This window comes from Gossypium hirsutum, chromosome A07, assembly GCF_007990345.1.
Source record: "Gossypium hirsutum isolate 1008001.06 chromosome A07, Gossypium_hirsutum_v2.1, whole genome shotgun sequence".
NCBI lineage: Eukaryota > Viridiplantae > Streptophyta > Magnoliopsida > Malvales > Malvaceae > Gossypium > Gossypium hirsutum.
In genome coordinates this window covers 28,948,230-28,968,859 of record NC_053430.1, presented here as the reverse complement: position 1 = coordinate 28,968,859, position 20,630 = coordinate 28,948,230, and the positions used below count along the sequence as shown (strand labels likewise).

Below are 20,630 nucleotides of genomic sequence, written 5' to 3'. Positions count from 1 at the left end.
ACATTCGGCCCACGCCCCTATTCCTTGGACGTGTGGGTGTACATGGCCGTGTCGCACGGCCATGTCTTGCTTTGTTCGCTTCTCCCACGCCCATGTATGATAGCCCACGCCTATGTTCTTTTTGACAGTGTCGACCACAGGTGAATGACACGGGCGTGTCACATGCCCGTGTTAAATTTTCAGTGTCAACCACGGTTTCAAGGCATGGGCGTGTCTCACACCCATGTTGTTTTGGCAGTTTCACCCATGGCCATGTCGCATGGCCGTGGCAACTTATCGCATCCCGTTTTGGGGAAAACTTTTTCCTTATTTTCACACAGCTGTATCGCATGGCCGTGTCTCCTCCTGTAGTGTGAGCACAGCCTAAGGCACGCTCGTGTGGGTGGGAAAACCTTGTGCTTTAAGACTCAGTTAGTAGGTTAGATATGAAAAACTAGAATTCAAATAAATCATTACTATTAGTGCTCGGGTTGCCTCCCGAGAAGTGCTTTTATAGTTTAAGCTCGACTTACCTTTCTGGTGCATGGTTATGGTGGTGCGAGAAGTTTACACTCCTCATCCCTGCTATCAATTTTATTAAAGTAAGGTTTAAGACGAGTACTGTTTACCTTAAAAGTGCCGAATTTGGGATGAATTATCTCGACTGTACCATATGGGAAAATATTGAGTACCGTAAGAGGGATTACTCCGTTAGGTTCAGAAGTGGCAATGCGAGGGTCTGCTGCATCTAGTAGTACTTTGTCTCCAACCTTTAGTTGATTTGGTACGTCAGTTAGCTTGTCCTGATTCGGTTTTGGTTTATTAAGTGTTCTCGATTTCTGTGTCCGCCATTCATCTAGCTTCTTAATTTGTAGCCTTCATTCTTAATAGATAGGTCCTTTGTTATTGTCTGAGCACGGCTCATATGCGTTCTTCGAAACTATTTCCTACACAGAGGGTTTCACCACATGATCAGTACTAGTAAAATGATTTATACCACCACCTTCAATTTTTGATGTGTTACTCGAATTATGAGCTTGAAGGGTGATTGTTTCGCCTTCCACACGAAGTTTGAGTTCACCTGTACCAACATCAATAATGGTTCCAGCAGTCGCTAAAAAGGGTCGTCCTAAAATCAAAGGTGCGTTACTATCCTCTTCCCTGTCTAAACAACAAAGTCTACTGGGTATATAAATTTATCGATCTTAACAAGAACATCTTCAATGATACCCTTAGGAAATCTAATGGTTTTATCATCTAATTGAATGCTCATCCTAGTTTGTTTGGGTTTCCAAAGACCTAGCTGTTTAAACATTTTATAAGGCCTAACATTACTGCTTGCCCCTAAGTCAGCCCATGCATTAAGAACATCTAAACTACCAATTAAACAAGGAATCGTAAAACTCCCTAGATCTTTCAATTTGTTGGGTAGCTTATTCTGTAATATGGCTGAGCAAACTGCATTCAACTCCATATGCGACGCCTCATCCAACTTTCGTTTGTTTGTTAGAAGCTCCCTTAAAAATTTGTCTGCATTTTGCATCTGCGAGAGAGCTTCGATAAACGGTAAGTTAATATGTAATTTCTTTAATAGTTTAAGGAATTTATCGAATTGTTCATCTGTACGGTCTTTCCTTGTCCCATTGGGGTATGGCACCTGTGGATTGTACTCTTTACTTACCGTTTTCTGCTCACTATGGACTACCTCACCTTTATCTTGACTTACCACATGCCTTGCCTTGGTTCTGATGCAGACTCAACTAACCCTTCCTTGTCATGAGTGGTAATCGCATTGAGTTGTTCCCTTGGGTTAGATTCCGTGTTACTCGGCAAACTACCTTGTGGTCATTCAGAAATAAGTTTGGTGAGTTGGCCTATCTGAGTTTTGAGCCCTTGGATTGACGCTTGTTGATTCTTAAAGGCTGTCTCGATATTCTGGAACAAGTTTCTGAAACCAAGATGAATTTTCTTAGCATCTCCTCAAGGTTCAACTTTTTCTCTTGTTGGTAGGGTGGTTGTTGGAAGCCTGGATGTGGTGGTCTCTGATTCCGTTGGCCTCTCCATGAGAAGTTTAGGTGGTTCCTCCAACCTGTATTGTAGGTATTACTATAAGGATTATTCTGAGATCGAGGATTATTACCCATGTAATTTAACTGCTCGTTCTCCATGTTGTGGCCATAGGGTGGGTATTTTGAATTGCTTGATCCACCTCCATTTGCTTCACACTGCCTTATTGGGTAAACCTGTGAAGAACTAAGAAAACCATCAATTTTCTTATTCAAGAGTTCTACCTGATTAGAGAGCATAGTGGCCGAATTGACGTTAAAAATACCAGCTATTTTCGTTGGCTTTGTCCTCATGACTTGCCACTGATAATTATTCAGTGACATCTCTTTTATAAATTCATAAGCATCTTCAGGTGTTTTATTATTGATGGTTTCACCAGCGGCTGCGTCGATCATCTGTCAAGTCGAAGGATTCAGGCCATTATGAAAACGTTTGAACCTGTAGCCAAAGTGGTAACCCATGGTGAGGGCACCTTCTCAAAAGGTCGTTGTATCTCTCCCATGTATCGTAGAGTGTTTCTAAATCCATCTGCACAAAAGAAGAGATATCATTATGTAATTTGTCTGTTTTAGCCGGTGGAAAATATTTTAATAAAATCTTTTCGGTCATTTGTTCCCAAGTAGTGATTGACCCTCGTGGTAATGAGTACAACCATTATTTGCCTTATTCCTCAACGAAAAGGGAAACAACCGAAGGCGAATGGCGTCATCAAAAATGCTATTGATTTTAAATATGTTGCAAAATTCTAAGAAATTTTCCAAGTGAGCGTTGGGATCCTCGTCCTGCAAACCATCAAACTGAACAAATTGTTGGATCATTTGAATGGTGTTAGGTTTCAGTTCTAAATTATTTGCAGCAACAGCAGGCCTAACTATGCTCGATTCAGTTCTTGTTAAAGAAGGTTTAGCATAATCATACATAGTACATGGAGCAGGATTCTGATTAGCAGCAATCGCAGGAGGTAGCGGATTTTCTTAGTTTTCAGCCATCTCCTCGGTTGTGGTTGAAATATCGTCCTCTTGCTCTTCCTCTGTGTATCTTAAACTTCGCCTTATGTCTCTTCAGTTTCTGTGAACTGTGTGATCGATCTCACTATCAAATAGTAATGGTCCTAATGTATGATCGATCTCACTATCAAATAGTAATGGTCCTAACGGATTTCTTCTGGTCATAAACTAGAAAAACCTGTCAGAAGAGAATAAATGAAGAATTGGAAAAGAAAATAAAAATTTAAATTGCAATAAAAGTAAAATGGCTAAAGTAATAAAAATCGAGTGTTCCTAATATCCTAGTTCCCCGACAATGGCGCCAAAAACTTGATACGTGATATTCATGACAGGTTTTAAATATTTATAATTAATCATTCTTGAAACTAACTATTATCATGATGAAGGCAAGTGTACCTATCGAACAGTAGTATAGCTTTAGCAAGACCGGATTGTCTAACCCAAAGGAACCAAGAGTACTAGTAATTACTTTCTTTTTATTATCTAACCTAAAATTAAGGGATTTGTTTATCTAAATTAATTAACTAAACTAAGAGTGCACAGAGAGAAATTGGGGAAAAGCTTTTGGGAAAATTCGATTGATTAATACAATACCCAAGGAAAAATCCACCTAGACTTCACTTGTTATTTAACTCTAAATCAGACGATTTATTCATTTGACTTGATCCGTAGAAATCCCTAAGTTATATTATTATCTCTCTCGAGACTAATAACATCTAACCCTAGGTTGATTAATTGAAATCTCTTTCTAATTAACACCTAGTGTTGCATTAACTCAATCTATGGATCCCCTTATTAGGTTTCACCCTAATCCAACAAAATCTTATCACCCTATCTCTAGGCGTGCAATCAACTCCGCTTAATTATGACAAATTTACTCTTAGACAGGGTCTATTCCTCCTCTGAATAAGAACGTTAACTAGAATCAATATCCTGGAATATTAAAACAAGAATTAAGAATACATAATTAAGAACAAGTCAAATATTTATCATACAATTCAGATAATAATAATAAGATCTGTCTTAGGTTTCATTCCCCTTAGGTATTTAGGGGTTTTAGTTCATGATTATAGAAGAAAACATCTCAAAAGCATAAAGATAACAAAACATAAGAAAACCCAAAACTCTTGAAGGAACTTGAAGGGAGATCTTTAGTCTTGATAATGAATCCTGCTTTTGAGATGGATCAATCGGCTTTCCTTGAGTAATTTCTTACTTCCTACTTTGCGTCCCTTTTTTAAGTGCCTCCTCAGGTGTTTAAATAGGCTTTAGAATGCCTAAAAGCCCTCCAAATTGGCCTTTTTTGAATAGGGTTATTCTTAGGCTCGAGAAGGACACGCCCATGTATGATTACTCCAGCTCGTGGTCAAGGCTGTTGGATAGGCACGGGCCTGTAGTCTACTCGTGTAAGTCGTGCTTCGATCCTGCCAAAGGGACACGACAGTGTGACGCGCTCGTGTGAGGAAGTCCAGGCTATGTTGATTTCTCATGTGGGGCTATTTTCTCCGTTTTCGGCCCATTTCTCGCCCTTTTTACTCTCCTATGCTCACCTAAGTATAAAACATAAAATTAAAGAATTAGGAGCATCGAAATCACCAAATCCTAGGAGAAACCATCCGTAAATGCGCTAAGCATAGGATAAAAATATGTATAAATTACGGTTTGTCATAATTCACAAAATAAGGGATGTGAAGACCATTTAGGGGATAACTGTTACCACATATCTGTAAATGCCCTTAATGAACTTGATAAAAAAAAGGTATATTCTGTGATAAGTGCATGTAGAACAAGCAACCTTAAAGAGCGAGACAAATGAAAAATGATCGAATGACACGATGGAGTCTGGAAAAATGAAGATTGACAAATGCCAAAATAGACATCCAGACAATGCATAACTAAATCTATAGATGAATCCAACAACCATACGCGAAAATATTGCTGACGAGATAATTACCATGTTGTATATTATTGTATTTGTAAATATTTTTGATAAACTTAAACACTATTAATTAAGTAGGAGTATGAAAAATCATAATTAGATAAGGAGATTACGATTTAATTGTATTAGGGTAATTAGGAGACAAGATGTGTATGTGCTAAAAACTTTGAAAAATAAGAAATAGGGCCATAAATAGAGCCAATGTTGCAACATGGAACCCTTGTGTTGTAACATTGGCAGTAGGGTCGAAAATCAAGAATTCCAGCTTAGTGTCGCGACACAATTACACTTATGTCAAAACACTGTGTAACATCCCAAATTAGGGTCTAGTCAGAACAGTGGTTTCGAGATAAAAAATTTGAAATAGAAATAATTATTTTATGATTTTTTGATGATCCATGATATGATTGCATGTTTGTGTAAAATTTTCATGAAGAAATTCTATGCCTAAAGTGTCCAATTTGACTTTAGGGATTAAATTGAATAAGTTGTAAAACTTGTGTTCTAGAAGCTTCAAGCATGAAATTGTATTAGATTATTAATTAGAGGTCCTTAAATAGCAATTTGACCAAGTTCTAAAATTTTGGACAAAAATGGGCATGAATAGGAAAAATTTGAAAGAAAGGCCTTAAGGGCATTTTGGTCATTTGGTTAATAAAAGAATAAAAAGGGAAAAATCAAGAAAAAATATTGTCCATCTTCTCCCACCTTATCCAAAATTAGCAAGGGCTCCATATCTAGGGTTTTCAACATTTCAAGCTTGATTGTAAATGCTTCCAAGTCCTATTTTTAATGTTCTTTACATTTTTTAAGTTGTCATCAACCGATCTAGCTATTTCAACCATTATTTTGATCTAGGGTTCTTATTCAAAAACTTACCCATGTGTGACATGGATATATTTTGATGTTTATTGGAGGAATATGAATGTTTGATGTGAGATAAACATATTTTACTAAGTGATTTTTAGTGAAAACACCTAAAAATGACTTATTTGTAAAAAATAAAGAAATGGGTAGTAGAAATGTGGTTTAATGTGAAATATGGGCTGATATGAGTTAGAATATGAAAATGCATGCATTTCATTTTACGAGCCTAGGGACTAAAGCGTAAATAAGTAAAAAGTTAGGGGTAGAAAGGTAATTTTACCAAAGTATGTGTTATGGGCCGATATGAGCAATGTTTGTATTGAACAAGTTAAATTTGGAATTATAAATCAAGAAAAACATGATTCGGGTCTTGATCGGGGGAAAAATAAGGTTTACGAGGATTAGGCTAGTTTCTATCATTTTGTACCGAGGTAAGTTCTTTTGCAAATAATGCAACGTGTACAATACTTTAAATGCTTTAATATTGCATGTATGGTAAGTACATTCATATTTAATATGATGTTTTATCATGTGTTTAGTGCCTAAATTTTATTATGAATTATGCTTTGATTATTCCATGAGTATCTGATTGGTGCCATGAGCATTAAAATCGACATTACGGGCAAGTTCTACAGAAATGTGGTATCGAAGAATCCCATTGATAAACCGTAATTTATACATATTTTTATCCCATGCTTAACACATTTATGGATGATTTCTCTATAGATTTGGTGAATTCGATGCTCCTAATTCTTTAATTTCATGTTTTATACTTAGGTGAGCATAGGAGAGTAAAAAGAGCGAGAAATGGGCTCAAAACGGAGAAAATGGACCCACGTGGAAATCAACACGGCCTGGACTTCCTCACATGGGTGTGTCACACGGCCGTGTCCATTTGGCATGATCGAAGCACGACTTACACAGGTAGACTACAAGCCCGTGCCTAGTCAACAACCTTGACCACTGGCTGGAGTAATCGCACACAGGCGTGTCCCTGTCGAGCCCAAGTATAGCGCTATTCAGAAAAGGCCACTTTTGAGGGCTCTTAGGAATTCTAAAGCCTATCTAAACACCGGAGGAGGCACTTAGAATAGACAGGCAGAGTAGGAGGCAAAGAATTACTCAAGGGAAGTCGATTGGTCCATCTCAGAAGCCGCGGTGTCAAGATGGAAGATCTCCCTTCAATTTCCATTCTGGCGTTTTTTGTATTCATTATTCTTCTGAGATGTTTTGTTTTATAATTATTAACTAAACCCCATGAATACTTAAGAGGAATGAAACCTAAGACAGATCTTGTTATTATTATCTGAATTGTATGATAAATATTTGACTTGTTCTTAATTATGTGTTCTTAATTCTTATTTTAATATTCCAAGATATTGATTCAAGTTAATGCTCTTATTCAGAGGAGGAAAAGACCTGTCTAAGAGTAAATTTTTCATAATTAAGCAGGGTTGATTGCACGCCTAGAGATAGGGTGATAAGAGTTTTCCGGATTAGGGTGAAACCTAATAAGGGAATCTATAGATCGAGTTAATGCAACATTAGGACATTAATTAGAAAGAGATTTCAATTAATCAACCTAGGATTAGACGTTATTAGTCTCGAGAGAGATAATAATATAACTTAGGGATGGATTTCTACGGATCAAGTCAAATGAATAAATTGTCTGACTCAGAGTCAAATAACAAGTGAAGTCTACGTGGATTTTTCCTTGGGTATTGTCTTAATCAATTGAATTTTCCCAAAAGCTTTTCACCAATTTTTCTTTGTGCACTCTTAGTTTAGTTAATTAAACAAGTTCCTTCATTTTTAGGCTAGATAATAAAAAGAAAGTAATTACTAGTACTCTTGGTTCCTTTGGGTTCGACAATCCGGTCTTGCTAAAGCTATATTACTGTTCGATAGGTACACTTGCCTTCATCGTGATAATAGTTAGCTTCAAGAATGATTAATTATAAATTTTTAAAACCTATCGCGAATATCACATATGAAGTTTTTGGTGCCGTTGCCGGGGAACTAGGATATTAGGAACACTCGATTTTTATTACTTTAGCCATTTTACTTTATTTGCAATTTAAATTTTTATTTTCTTTTCTAATTTTTCTTTTATTCGTTCCTGGCATGTTTTATAGTGTATGACTAGCAGAAACCTGTCGGGACCATTGCTGTTTGATAATAGATCGATCACACAGTTTGCAGAACCCAAAGAGAAATAAGGCAAAGCTTACGATACACAGAGGAAGAGCAAGAGGACGATACTTCAACCACAACCGAGGAGATAGCTGAAAACCAAGAAAATCCTCTACCTTCTATGATTGTTGCTTATCAGAATCCTGCTCCACATACAATGTATGATTATGCTAAACCTTCTTTAACAGGAACTGAATCGAGCATAGTTAGGTCTACTGTTGCTGCAAATAATTTTGAACTAAAACCTAACACCATTCAAATGATCCAACAGTTTGTTCAGTTTGATGGTTTGCAGGACAAGGATCCCAACGCTCACTTGGCACATTTCTTAGAGTTTTGCGACACTTTTAAAATCAATGGCATTTCTGATGATGCCATTCACCGTCGATTGTTTCCCTTTTCATTGAGGAATAAGGCTAAACAATGGTTGAACTCGTTACCACGAGGGTCAATCACTACTTGGGAACAAATGACCAAAAATTTTTTATTAAAATATTTTCCACAGGCTAAAATAGCCAAATTACGTAATGGTATCTCCCCTTTTGTCCAGATGGATTTAGAAACACTCTACGATGCATGAAAGAGATACAAGGATTTGTTGAGAAGGTGCCCTCACCATGGGTTACCACTCTGGCTGCAGGTTCAAACGTTTCACAATGGCCTGGATCCTTCGACTAGACAGATGATTGACGCAGCTGCTGGTGGAACTATCAGTAATAAGACACCCGAGGATGCTTATGAATTTATGGAAGAGATGCCACTAAATAATTATCAGTGGCAAGTCATGAGGACAAAGCCAAAGAAAATAGCTGGCGTTTTTAATGTCGATTCGGTCACCATGCTCTCTAATTAGGTAGAACTTTTGAATAGAAAAATTGACGGTTTTCTTGGATCTTCATAGGTTCACCCAGTAATGCAGCGCGAAGCAAGTGGATGTGGATCAAGCAATTTAGAATACCCACCCTATGGCCACAACATGGAGAACGAGCAGTTAAATTACATAGGTAATAATCCTCGATATCAAAATAATCCTTATAGTAATACTTATAATGCAGGTTGGAGGAACCACCCAAATTTCTCATGGGGAGGCCAAAGGAATCAGAGACCACCACCTCTAGGCTTCCAACAACCACCCTACCAACAAGAGAAAAAGCCGAACCTTGATGAGATGCTAACAAAATTCATCTCCGTGTCAGAAAGTCATTTTTAAAATACCGAGGCAGCACTTAAGAATCAGCAAACATCGATCCAAGGGCTCGAAACTCAGATAGGACAGCTCACCAAACTAATTTTTGAAAGATCACCAGGAAGTCTACCTAGAACACTGAACCCAACCCAAAAGAGCACGTGAAAGCAGTTACACTAAGGAGTGGAAAAGTGTTGGCCGAATCTGAAAAGAAGTTACCACAAGAAGCTGACAGAAAGGAGGTCGAACCCGAAAACAATGACAATCTAATGCCAAAAGAATATAAACCACCAATCCCATACCCAACAAAGTTGAAGAAAGACCGCATGGATGTACAATTTGGTAAATTTCTTGAACTTTTTAAACAATTGCATATTAACTTACCTTTTGTTGAAACTATATCACAGATGCCTACATATGCAAAATTTTTAAAGGAGCTTCTAACAAACAAAAGGAAGTTTGAAGACTTATCTACAGTGGAACTTAATGAGGAATGCTCAGCCATACTCCAAAATAAACTGCCAACCAAATTGAAATATCTAGGAAGTTTTACTATTCCTTGCTTAATTGGTAGTTTGAATATTGATAAAGCACTAGCTGATTTAGGCGTCAGCATTAATTTGATGCCATATAAAATGTTTAAACAACTTGGCCTTGGGGAACCTAAACCCACTAGGATGAATATTCAATTAGCTGATAGATCTGTTAAATATCCTAGGGGAATTATAGAGGACGTACTTGTAAAAGTAGATAAATTTATATTCCATGTTGATTTCGTTGTGCTTGACATGGATGAAGATGTTGAGGTTCCTTTAATCTTAGGTCGACCATTTTTAGCCACTGCTATGGCTGTAATTGATGTGAGTGATGGTAAATTGGTACTTAGAGTAAGTGACGAAGATATTATTTTTAAAATTTATGATGCCATGAGATTTTCTAGGGAACAAGATGACTCATGTTATTTTATCGACTCTATTGATCATTCTACTCAAGATTCTTTTTAGGAAATCGTACACAAGGACACGATGGAACTGTGTCTCGCTTAAGGAGAGTGGGAGGATGATAATTCTGAGATAGGAACCGAACTAAACTCCAATGAAACCTCTCCAAAACTAGCAGAATATGAGGGAATTAAGGTAAAAGATGAACTTAAGCAAAACCCTCTATTGAAGAACCTCCCAAACTAGAACTTAAACAATTACTGAATCACTTGGAATATGCATTCCTTGGAAATAATTCTACATTATCGGTAATTATTGCATCTAACTTGCAACCCAAGGAGAAAGATGAATTACTCCAAGTATTAAGAGAGCATAAAAGGGCCATAGCTTGGAAAATTTCTGACATTAAAAGGATCAGCCCTTTTTTTTACACCCACAAAATTTTAATGGAAGATGAATATAAACCATGCGTGCAAGCCTAAAGACGACTGAACCCCAACATGATGGAAGTTGTTAAAGCTGAGGTAATTAAACTCCTAGATGCTATAATTATTTATCTTATTTTTGACAGTTCTTGGATGAGTCCAGTACAGGTTGTTCCTAAGAAAGGGGGCATGACTGTTGTAGCCAATGAGAAGAATGAATTAATCCCAACAAGGACAGTCAGAAGTTGGAGAGTGCGCATTGATTATAGGAAGCTAAATGATGCCACTAGAAAAGATCACCTCCCCCTTACATTCATTGACCAAATGTTAGAAAGATTGTTAGGGTACATGTACTTCTGCTTTTTAGATGGACTCTCTGGCTATTTCCAAATCCCAATAGCTCCTGAAGATCAATAAAAGACGACATTTACATGTCTATATGGTACGTTTGCTTATCGTAGAATGCCTTTTGGATTATGTAATACTCCTGTTACTTTTTAGCGCTGAATGATGGCCATTTTTGACGAACTCGTAGAAGACGTCATGGAGGTATTTATGGATGATTTCTCGATTTTCAGTAACTCTTTCCATCTTTGCCTCAAAAATTTAAAAGAGTGTTAATAAGATATGAGGAAACAAACCTTGTGCTTAATTGGGAAAAATGTCACTTTATGGTTCAAGAAGGTATTGTGTTAGGGCATAAAATTTCTAGTAGAGGGGTTGAGGTTGATAAATCTAAAACTGAAACCATTAAAAACTACCTCCCTTTAATTTGGTTAAGGCCATTAGAAGCTTTTTAGGACATGCTGGGTTTTATAGAAGATTTATTAAAGACTTTTCTAAAATAGCCAAGCCTTTGACTAAATTATTAGAAAAAGATGTGCCTTTTAATTTCAATCAGGAGTGTTTAGTAGCATTTAATACTTTAAAGGATAAACTGACTAAAGCTCTAATTATAATTGCACCTGATTGGAATTCACCTTTTGAACTAATGTGCGATGCGAGTGATTTTGCAGTAGGTGTAGTTTTGGGACAGAGAAAAGATAAACATTTTCAACTTATCTATTATGCTAGCAGAACTTTGACAGCCGTACAAGAAAACTACACCACCACGGAGAAAGAGCTACTAGCTGTGGTTTCTGTATTCGATAAATTTAGGTCATATTTAATATTGTCTAAAGTTGTCGTTTATACTGACCATTCCGCTCTTGGCCACCTTTTGACTACAACTGATGTAAAATCTCGACTCATTCATGGATCTTATTATTGCAGGAATTTGACTTGGAGATTAAGGATAAGAAAGGAGCTGAAAATCTTGCGGCTGACCATCTCTCCAGGCTTGAAAACTGAAGTACCAAAGAGCCAGATGACATTGAAATAAATGATTCATTCCTTGAAGAAATTTTTTTTGCTATACCTGATTTTGAGGTACCTTGGTTTGCAGATATTGCAAATTTTTTAGCTGCTAACTTTATCCCAAAAGGGTTGACACATCAGCAAAAGAAGCGATTCTTCACTGATGTGAAAAACTACTTCTGGGAAGATCCTTTTCTTTTCTGTAAATGTACAGATCAAATCATTAGGAGATGCGTTACAAGGACAGAAGTATTGAAAATCTTGGAACATTGCCACTCAAGACCGACTGGAGGACATTAAGGTGGAAATAAGACCGTACATAAAGTCCTCGAATCAGGTTTTTATTGGCCTACTCTATTCAAAGACACCAACAGGTATGTTACTTCTTGTGACAAATGCCAAAGGATAGGTATATATCCAAACGTGATGAAATGCCTCAGACATATATGCTCTCATGTGAAATATTTGACGTTTGGGGTATCGACTTCATGGGTCCATTCCCTAGTTCATTTGGGAATAAATATATCTTAGTAGCTGTTGATTATATGTCCAAATGGGTTGAAGCCCAAGCTTTACCTACTAATAATGCTAGAGTAGTAGTACGATTCCTTAAGAAACTTTTCTCTTGATTTGGTACACCTAGAGCAATTATCAGTGATAGGGGTACTCATTTTTGTAACACCCAATTTCACAAGACCCTTAAGAAATACGGAGTTCATCACAGAACAGCTACCCCTTATCACCCTCAAACTAATGGCCAAGTCGAAGTAGTGAACCGAGAGCTTAAATGTATCCTAGAAAAGACAGTAGCATTAAACAGGAAGGATTGGACGATGAAAGTAGATGATGTTTTATGGGCTTATAGAACCACTTTTAAGACTCTGATAGGAACATTACCTTACAGACTCGTTTATGGAAAAAGTTGTTATCTACCGTTTGAGTTAGAACACAAGGCATTTTGGGCTATAAAATTTCTAAACCTTGACCCAAAACTTGTAGGTGAAAATAGGTTGATGTAGTTGAACGAGTTAGATGAGTGGCGAGCCAATGCATATGAAAATTTGCGCCTATATAAAGAAGCGACGAAGCGCCGCCACGATGCCCGTTTGAAGCAACAAAGGCAATTTGAAGTTGGAGATCTTGTCCTATTATATAACTCGAGGCTCAAATTGTTTCTTGGAAAGCTTAAATCACGATGGTTAGGTCCTTTTGTAGTTCAAACTGTGTTGCTATATGGCACAGTAGAGGTAAGTCATCCATCACAAGGCACTTTTAAGGTTAATGGACATCGTCTCAAAATTTATAACGGTGAGAATTTCAAAGACAACAAAGAGGAGCTATGGCTCCACGAAGTTACCTAAATATACCCACAAGGTAGAGTCAAGCTTAGACTATAAATAAGCACTTCTCGAGAGGCAACCCGAGCACTAACGGTGTTAACTTCTTTAAATTTTAGTCTTTAACATTTAAATTCACTAACTGAGTCACTGAACACAAGATTTCCAGAACCACACGGCTAGGCACACGGGTGTGCCTTAGGCCGTGCTCACACCTCAGGAGGAGACACGACCGTGCGATATGGCCGTGTGAAAACAAGGGAAAATTTTCCTTAAATACAGGATGCGATAAGTCACCACGGCCGTGCGACGTGGCCATGGGTGGGTCTGTCAAAACAATATGGGCATGCGACACGCCCGTGTCGAGAAACCGTGGTTGAAACTGAGAGTTTAACACGGGCGTGTGACACGACCGTGCCCACCGACCGTGGTCGAGCTTATCAAAATAACACGGGCGTGGGAGAGGCGAACGAAGATTGACACGACCGTGCAACATGGTTGTGTACACAAATGCGCCTAATTAAGAAAACTACGAAATGCATAGGCTGAAATGGGCATGCCCGTGTGCCCCAATTTCTTTATAAACACCTATTATTTATTTTATTTTTATCTTTATATTTTGAATTTAATTTTTTTATATCCTTTTAATACTATTTTATCTTGAGATTTTATAATTTTTTATTCGACTATTTCTTTACGAGTAATTATGCTTCTTTATATTTCCTAAAATGTTTCTGATTCTATCACAGTTATAAAGAGCTCCAAAGTTCATCATCACTTGGGAACTAAAAACTGCACTGAAAAAGGTTCTCCACGACTGCCATGTCCTGCTCGACCACGACCATAGCCACTACCAGATATAATATTCTTTTGGCGCAGGACTTATGGACTAATGAACCTTTACCACCACCGGAGTATCCTCCTCCACTCTCATTATTGCCTTGGTCGATTATTCTCCATAACTCCAATTCAAGGAATTCATTCATCATTCAAGAAGTTTCACTTCTCTCCCTATCTTATGATTATATATCTATATTTTTCAATATATTTATCTTTATACATTGAGGGAAATGTACATCTTATGTGTGGGGGGGTCTTTTATATCATCATTAGAAATCTCTGAATTTTGTCTTATTCTAACGTGAATCACTTATATCACTATTAGAATGAATTTTAATTAATTTATGATTTTTATTGATATGTCTTGAATTAAAACATAGGCATTTATGCATTGATTGTTTAAACTTTAAGACATTACGGAATCAAGCATGATAAGTTGATTTTTGAAGAATTAAAAAACTTTTAGGTTGCTTTCCTAAGTTTAGGTATTATCTTGAGTTGAAATTCACAAGTTTAAACATCAAAAAGCCACAATTTTTTTGTGAGATCTTGAGCCTTTAGAGCATATTTTATTTCTTTCATGCTCACTTTTATTATGAGTGCGTCAGTATTGATTTGTTATTCTAAAACTTACTTGATTATGCATGTCAAGACCACACCATTTGATTTGATATGTCAAGATGATAAAGTCACTTAGATTTAACCCACTCACTCCACAAAAGCCTACCTTCATAATTAACCCTTAATAAACCCGTTTGAGCCTAACAAACCATCAATTGATTTACCCTCAATATTAACCCATAACCCATTATTGTTGAAATCCCCTAATTTGATCCCTATTTTTGTCGAGATTTGATTTGAACTAATTGCTTAGCTATGTTTTATTCTTCGTTGCAATAATAAATTTCTATGTTATTTGATTTGTTCTTAAAAAAAATTTACGTACATACTAGTAGTAATTCGTCATTTTTGAGTTGAGTGTTAATTCCATATTCTGAGAAGAAGCTCACTAGTATTCAACTGATAATTAGTTATTTTTCTAGTTAGGTGATTTCTTTAATTCAATATCGACTCTAACCTTTTCTTTCAACTTATGACCACACCCCTAACCAAAGCCACGTTACAACCCTCTAAAGACCTTTTTGGTTGATGTATCATCTCAATATCTAGTGGTGGAGATTTGATTTTCATGCAAGCTTATGGTAATAACTTTTCATATTGACTAATGACTGCTTTATTTGATGTCCTTAAACACCTCGAGTGATTTGAGTGAATCTTTAGTGAGGATTTTAAACTTTGTGATATTTTGATCAAAGGTGATTACTCAGATGAGGGGAGACACCTATGTTTTCATGATAAAATGCTTAACTTGGAATATTTGAAACTTTGATGTACTTTTAGTTGAATTTTCAAAGTATGATTACTTATGGATTATTTTGAGATATTATTGATAGGGATTATAAATTGAGAAGAATTTATTTTGATTGTGAGTTGAGGATTTTGCTTGAGGACAAGCAAATGCTTAAGTGTGGAGATATTTGATAAGCCGTAATTTATACATATTTTTATCCCATGCTTAACACATTTATGGATGATTTCTCCTTAGATTTGGTGAATTCGATGCTCCTAATTCTTTAATTTCATGTTTTATACTTAGGTGAGCATAGGAGAGTAAAAAGAGCGAGAAACGAGCCGAAAAACGGAAAAAATGGACCCACGTGGGAAATCAACATGGCCTAGACTTCCTCACACGGGCGTGTCACACGGTCGTGTCCATTTAGCAGGATTGAAGCACGACTTACATGGGTAGACTACACGCCCGTGCCTATTCAACAGCCTTGACCACGGGCTGGAGTAATTGCACACGGGCGTGCCACACGGGCGTGTCACAAGGGCGTGTGCCTGCCGAGCCCTAGTATAGCCTTATTCAGAAAAGGCCACTTTTGAAGGCTCTTAGGCATTCTAAAGCCTATTTAAACACCGGAGGAGGCACTTAGAATAGACACACGGAGTAGGAGGCAAGGAATTACTTAAGGGAAGCCGATTGATCCATCTCAGAAGCCGGCGTCAAGACAGAAGATCTCCTTTCAATTTCTATTCAGGGGTTTTTTGTATTCATTATTTTTCTGATATTTTTTTATAATTATGAACTAAACCCCCTAAATACCCAAGGGGAATGAAACCTAAGACAGATCTTGTTATTATTATCTGAATTGTATGATAAACATTTGACTTGTTCTTAATTTTGTGTTCTTAATTCTTGTTTTAATATTATAGGATATTAATTCAAGTCAATGCTCTTATTCAGAGGAGGAAAAGACATGTCTAAGAGTAAATTTATCATAATTAAGCAGGGTTGATTGCACGCCTAGAGATAGGGTGATAAGATTTTGTCGGATTAGGGTGAAACCTAATAAGGGGATCTATAGATCGAGTTAATGCAACACTAGGGCGTTAATTAGAAAGAGATTTCAATTAATCAACCTAAGGTTAGACGTTATTAGTCTCCAGAGAGATAATAATATAACTTAGGGATTTCTACGGATCAAGTCAAATGAATAAATCGTCTGATTCAGAGTCAAATAACAAGTGAAGTCTAGGTGGATTTTTCCTTGGGTATTGTCTTAATCAATTGAATTTTCCTAAAAGCTTTTAACCAAATTCTCTCTATGCACTCTTAGTTTAGTTAATTAAACAAATCTCTTAATTTTTAGGCTAGATAATAAAAAGAAAGTAATTACTAGTACTCTTGGTTCTTTTGGGTTTGACAATCCGATCTTGCTAAAGCTATACTACTGTTCGATAGGAACACTTGCCTTCATCATGATAATAGTTAGTTTCAAGAACGATTAATTATAAATTTTTAAAACCTGTCGCGAATATTACGTATCACCCGTTTGAGAGTTAGGAATAGTTTAGGATGCAAGTGACATGTCACTAGGAACCATTTGATCTGAACTCATGATTTGTGGTCTGAGTTCATGATATATGTGACATTTGAACTCATGAGTTGTGGTCTGCGTTCATGATATATGTTACACATGTTTTGGCATTTCGGATACTGGTCTTGTATATTCTACCGGTGACTGGTAGTCCGGTATGTGTTGCGGATACCTGACAGCTTGTGCGAGCAGCCGTGTAGCTACATTCTAACCGATAGCTTGTGTGAGCAAATCCGTGAGTAGCTCAAAAGTGAGCAACATGTGATATGTGATATGAGGTAGCATTGGCCACATACGAGGCACTTAGGTTTGAGATTTCGATGTATCCTATGGTATTTTGAGTGTTCAACGGGTAGTTCTAAGAGAAGTTAATGAGTAATCTTGATGAATACGTCAAGGACAAGAAAATACGTCATTATGTGCAAGTGGGCATAGGTATGTACATCGAACTCATAAGAATGACATGAGATATGATGAACTTGTGGTAGGAATATATATATATTTATATATATATATGAAGAATAAGTTTAAGAGATTTGATAAAATACAAGATTATGTTCATCATGTTAAATGTATGATTAATACTTATTTAATTTGCATTTTTTTTGCATGTGAACTTACTAAGCTTTAATGCTTACCCCTTTCCTTTCTCTTTCTTATTGTGTCGCCAAGCTAGCTCAAGGATCTGAAGACGTCAAAGACTCGATCACACTATCAATTCAATATTTGGTATAGTTAGTCTCATCATTTTGAGTATGGCATGTATAGGGACTTGGACTTTTTGTTATGTGTCATATTGATTAGCCAAATGTGTTGGCTCATTAAGGTATTATGATTATTTTGTATATGACCATGAGAGGTGGCTCATATTGATTATTGGGTTGTAACCCTAATTATTGATGCATGCATGCCAATGTGCTTATGCTTTAATGTGGTTATGATTGCTTATGGTTAATGAGTGTGATGGATGGCATGTATGTTTTGTGTATAAAATATGATTAATGTGTATAACAATAAAGGTGATACAAGTGGGTAACTTGAAAATAGGTTAGTAAAGATGATAGAGAAATATGAAATTGGTGGGGAATGCCATATGAAAGCATGATAGTTTGAATAGGTGATATGTTGACATTACCAAGTCATAATTTAACCATGAATGTGAATGCTTGAGTAATCAAATGTGCCATGTTGCATGCCATGAAGTGAGTGTAAGTATGTGAGTGTTTAAGGGTTGCAAATGGCTTGGAAAATAGCCTAGAGATTGTCTACAGCGTTAGACACACGGGCATCTGTCTAGACCGTGTGTGACACACGGTCTGCCCCATGGACGTGTGATCCGACCGTATGTCCCCTGTACCCTAATTATGCAAAACAGAATACCCAGTAGAAAACAGACGGGTAGAGACACGAGCAGAGACATGGGCATGTGCCCAGGTTGTATGAAGTCTGTACTTGATTTTTGGAATTAAATTCGCGACACGGCCTAAGCACACAGGCATGTGACTTGGCCGTGTGACCTTATTTGGTTGGTAATGTCATAAAGAGAGAGTTACACAGGCTGAGGACATGGGCATGTCCCAAGCCACACAGGCGTGTGTGATCACACAGCCTACCCACATGGGCGTATGACTCTCCAAATCAAAAAAAATTTCTAAGTCTTCTTATCATTTTCAAAGTTCTTGGTTTAGTCTCGAACCACCCTCGATATATGTTTTGGGCCTCGTAAGCCCATATATGGGATAGTTTGCACATGTATGAATGAATTTGACTTGAACGAAAATTTTATTGCTTGGTTTTGTATGATTGGTTATGTTTAAGTCCGGTAATACATCGAACCTTGTCCCGACTTTGGATAGGGTAAGGGGTGTTAAATTTAGTGGTATCAGAGCTACGGTTTAGTTAGTTCTTGGACTACGTAGCATGTGTTTGAGTCTAGATATACATGCCATACGTAAATCGTGATAGTGTGATGACTCTTGAGAATTTTAAACTGTGTTTTTCATATAGTAATGAATCCCGACAGAGTAGTGGCAGATGATGTTGAAAGTAATGCGCCTTCTCCCGCTGAAGGAACAGTGTTGTCTGATAGTAGACCCACAACTGTTAGTAGAGCAGAAAGAGGCAGATAAGCCTTTTTCCATATGATGGATGCCTGGTACGCGGAGTTTGTTCGAACGAACCAGAATGCACAATCTCCTCCACCCCTCCAAATCCCCAACCCGTACCCCTATGTGCCTTAAGGTATGGACTTTATGAGATTTCATAGAACCCTAGTTGATAAGATTCGAAAGCAAGGAGCCAAGGAATTTAGGGCCAATGCTGATGATGACCCCGAGAAAGTGGAATTTTGGCTTGAGAATTCTATTTGAGTATTCAATAAACTGTCGTGCATACCTGAATAATGTTTGAAGTGTGCTATTTCTTAGTTGAGAGATGCAGCATATCATTGGTGGAAGACACTAATTTCAATGGTTCCCAAAGAAAGGGTTACATGGGAATTCTTTCAAGAGGAGCTCCGAAAGAAATACATCAACGAGAGATTCATCGATCAAAAGTGTAAGGAATTTCTTGATTTGAAACAAGGCCCATGTCAGTTACTGAGTACAAAAGAGAGTTTGTACAGCTCAGTAAATATGCTTAAGAGTGTGTATCCTCTGAGGCTAAAATGTTTAGAAGGTTTGAAGATGGGCTTAATGAGGACATTAGAGTGTTATTGGGTATTCTTGAGCTGAAAGAATTTGTTGTGCTCGTTGATCGGGCTTGTAAAGTTGAGGAACTAACCAACGAAAAGAGAAAAGCCAAGGCTGAGGCTAGAGATATAAGGAAGAGGATGATGAGCAAGTCATTTCCATCCCATTCTAAGAAATCCAAAGATATGTATTCTTGTTCTTATGTTTCGGTTGGGCATTTGTACAGAAATCATAAAAAGTAAAATTTGGCTTTTAAATCTCAGGCTACATCTGTGGCTAGTGTGGGTAATGATTGAGCTTCTAGACCCGAGTGCCAACAATGTGGTAGAGGTCATTTTGGTGATTGTAGGGTGAACGATGGATCTTGTTTTCGATGTGGTTCGCAAGACCACTATATCAAGGACTGTCTTGAGATGGTCGAGAAAGAAAAATTTCAGAGTATAAGGTCGGGTAATACGGCTACAAAAGAGAGACCATTGAGAAATGCCGGTAATGGGGTTGTAGTAAAAATGTAACAAGGGATACATCAGTGAGATTTAAATTAGAGCACTGGCTAGAGCCTATGCCATACGTGCACGTGAGGACACATCTTCTCCCAACGTGATTACGTGTACTTTTCTCTATATGACACTTTTGTTATTGCGTTGATTGACCCTGGCTCTACTCATTCATATGTGTACATGAAATTGGTATCTAGTATGAATATGCCTGTTGAGTCTACGAAATTTATGATTAAAGTGTCAAACCCATTAGGCAAGTATGTTTTAGTTGATAAGGTATGTAAGAAATGTCATTTGATGATTAGAGATCATTATTTTCCGGCTGATTTGATGTTATTGCCGTTCGATGAATTTGATGTTA

The 20,630-nt window shown here is 37.2% G+C and overlaps 2 non-coding genes across 2 annotated transcripts; one reads left to right on the top strand and one right to left on the bottom strand.

Moving 5' to 3' along the window:
- The first annotated feature begins 2,500 nt into the window (after positions 1-2,500).
- LOC121204429 (small nucleolar RNA R71) lies at positions 2,501-2,606 on the top strand. Its single transcript, XR_005899354.1, has one exon. It is a non-coding gene; the product is annotated as a small nucleolar RNA R71 (small nucleolar RNA).
- A 5,963-nt stretch (positions 2,607-8,569) lies between these two features.
- Positions 8,570-8,676, bottom strand: LOC121203834 (small nucleolar RNA R71). Its single transcript, XR_005898769.1, has one exon. It is a non-coding gene; the product is annotated as a small nucleolar RNA R71 (small nucleolar RNA).
- Positions 8,677-20,630: the final 11,954 nt, after the last annotated feature.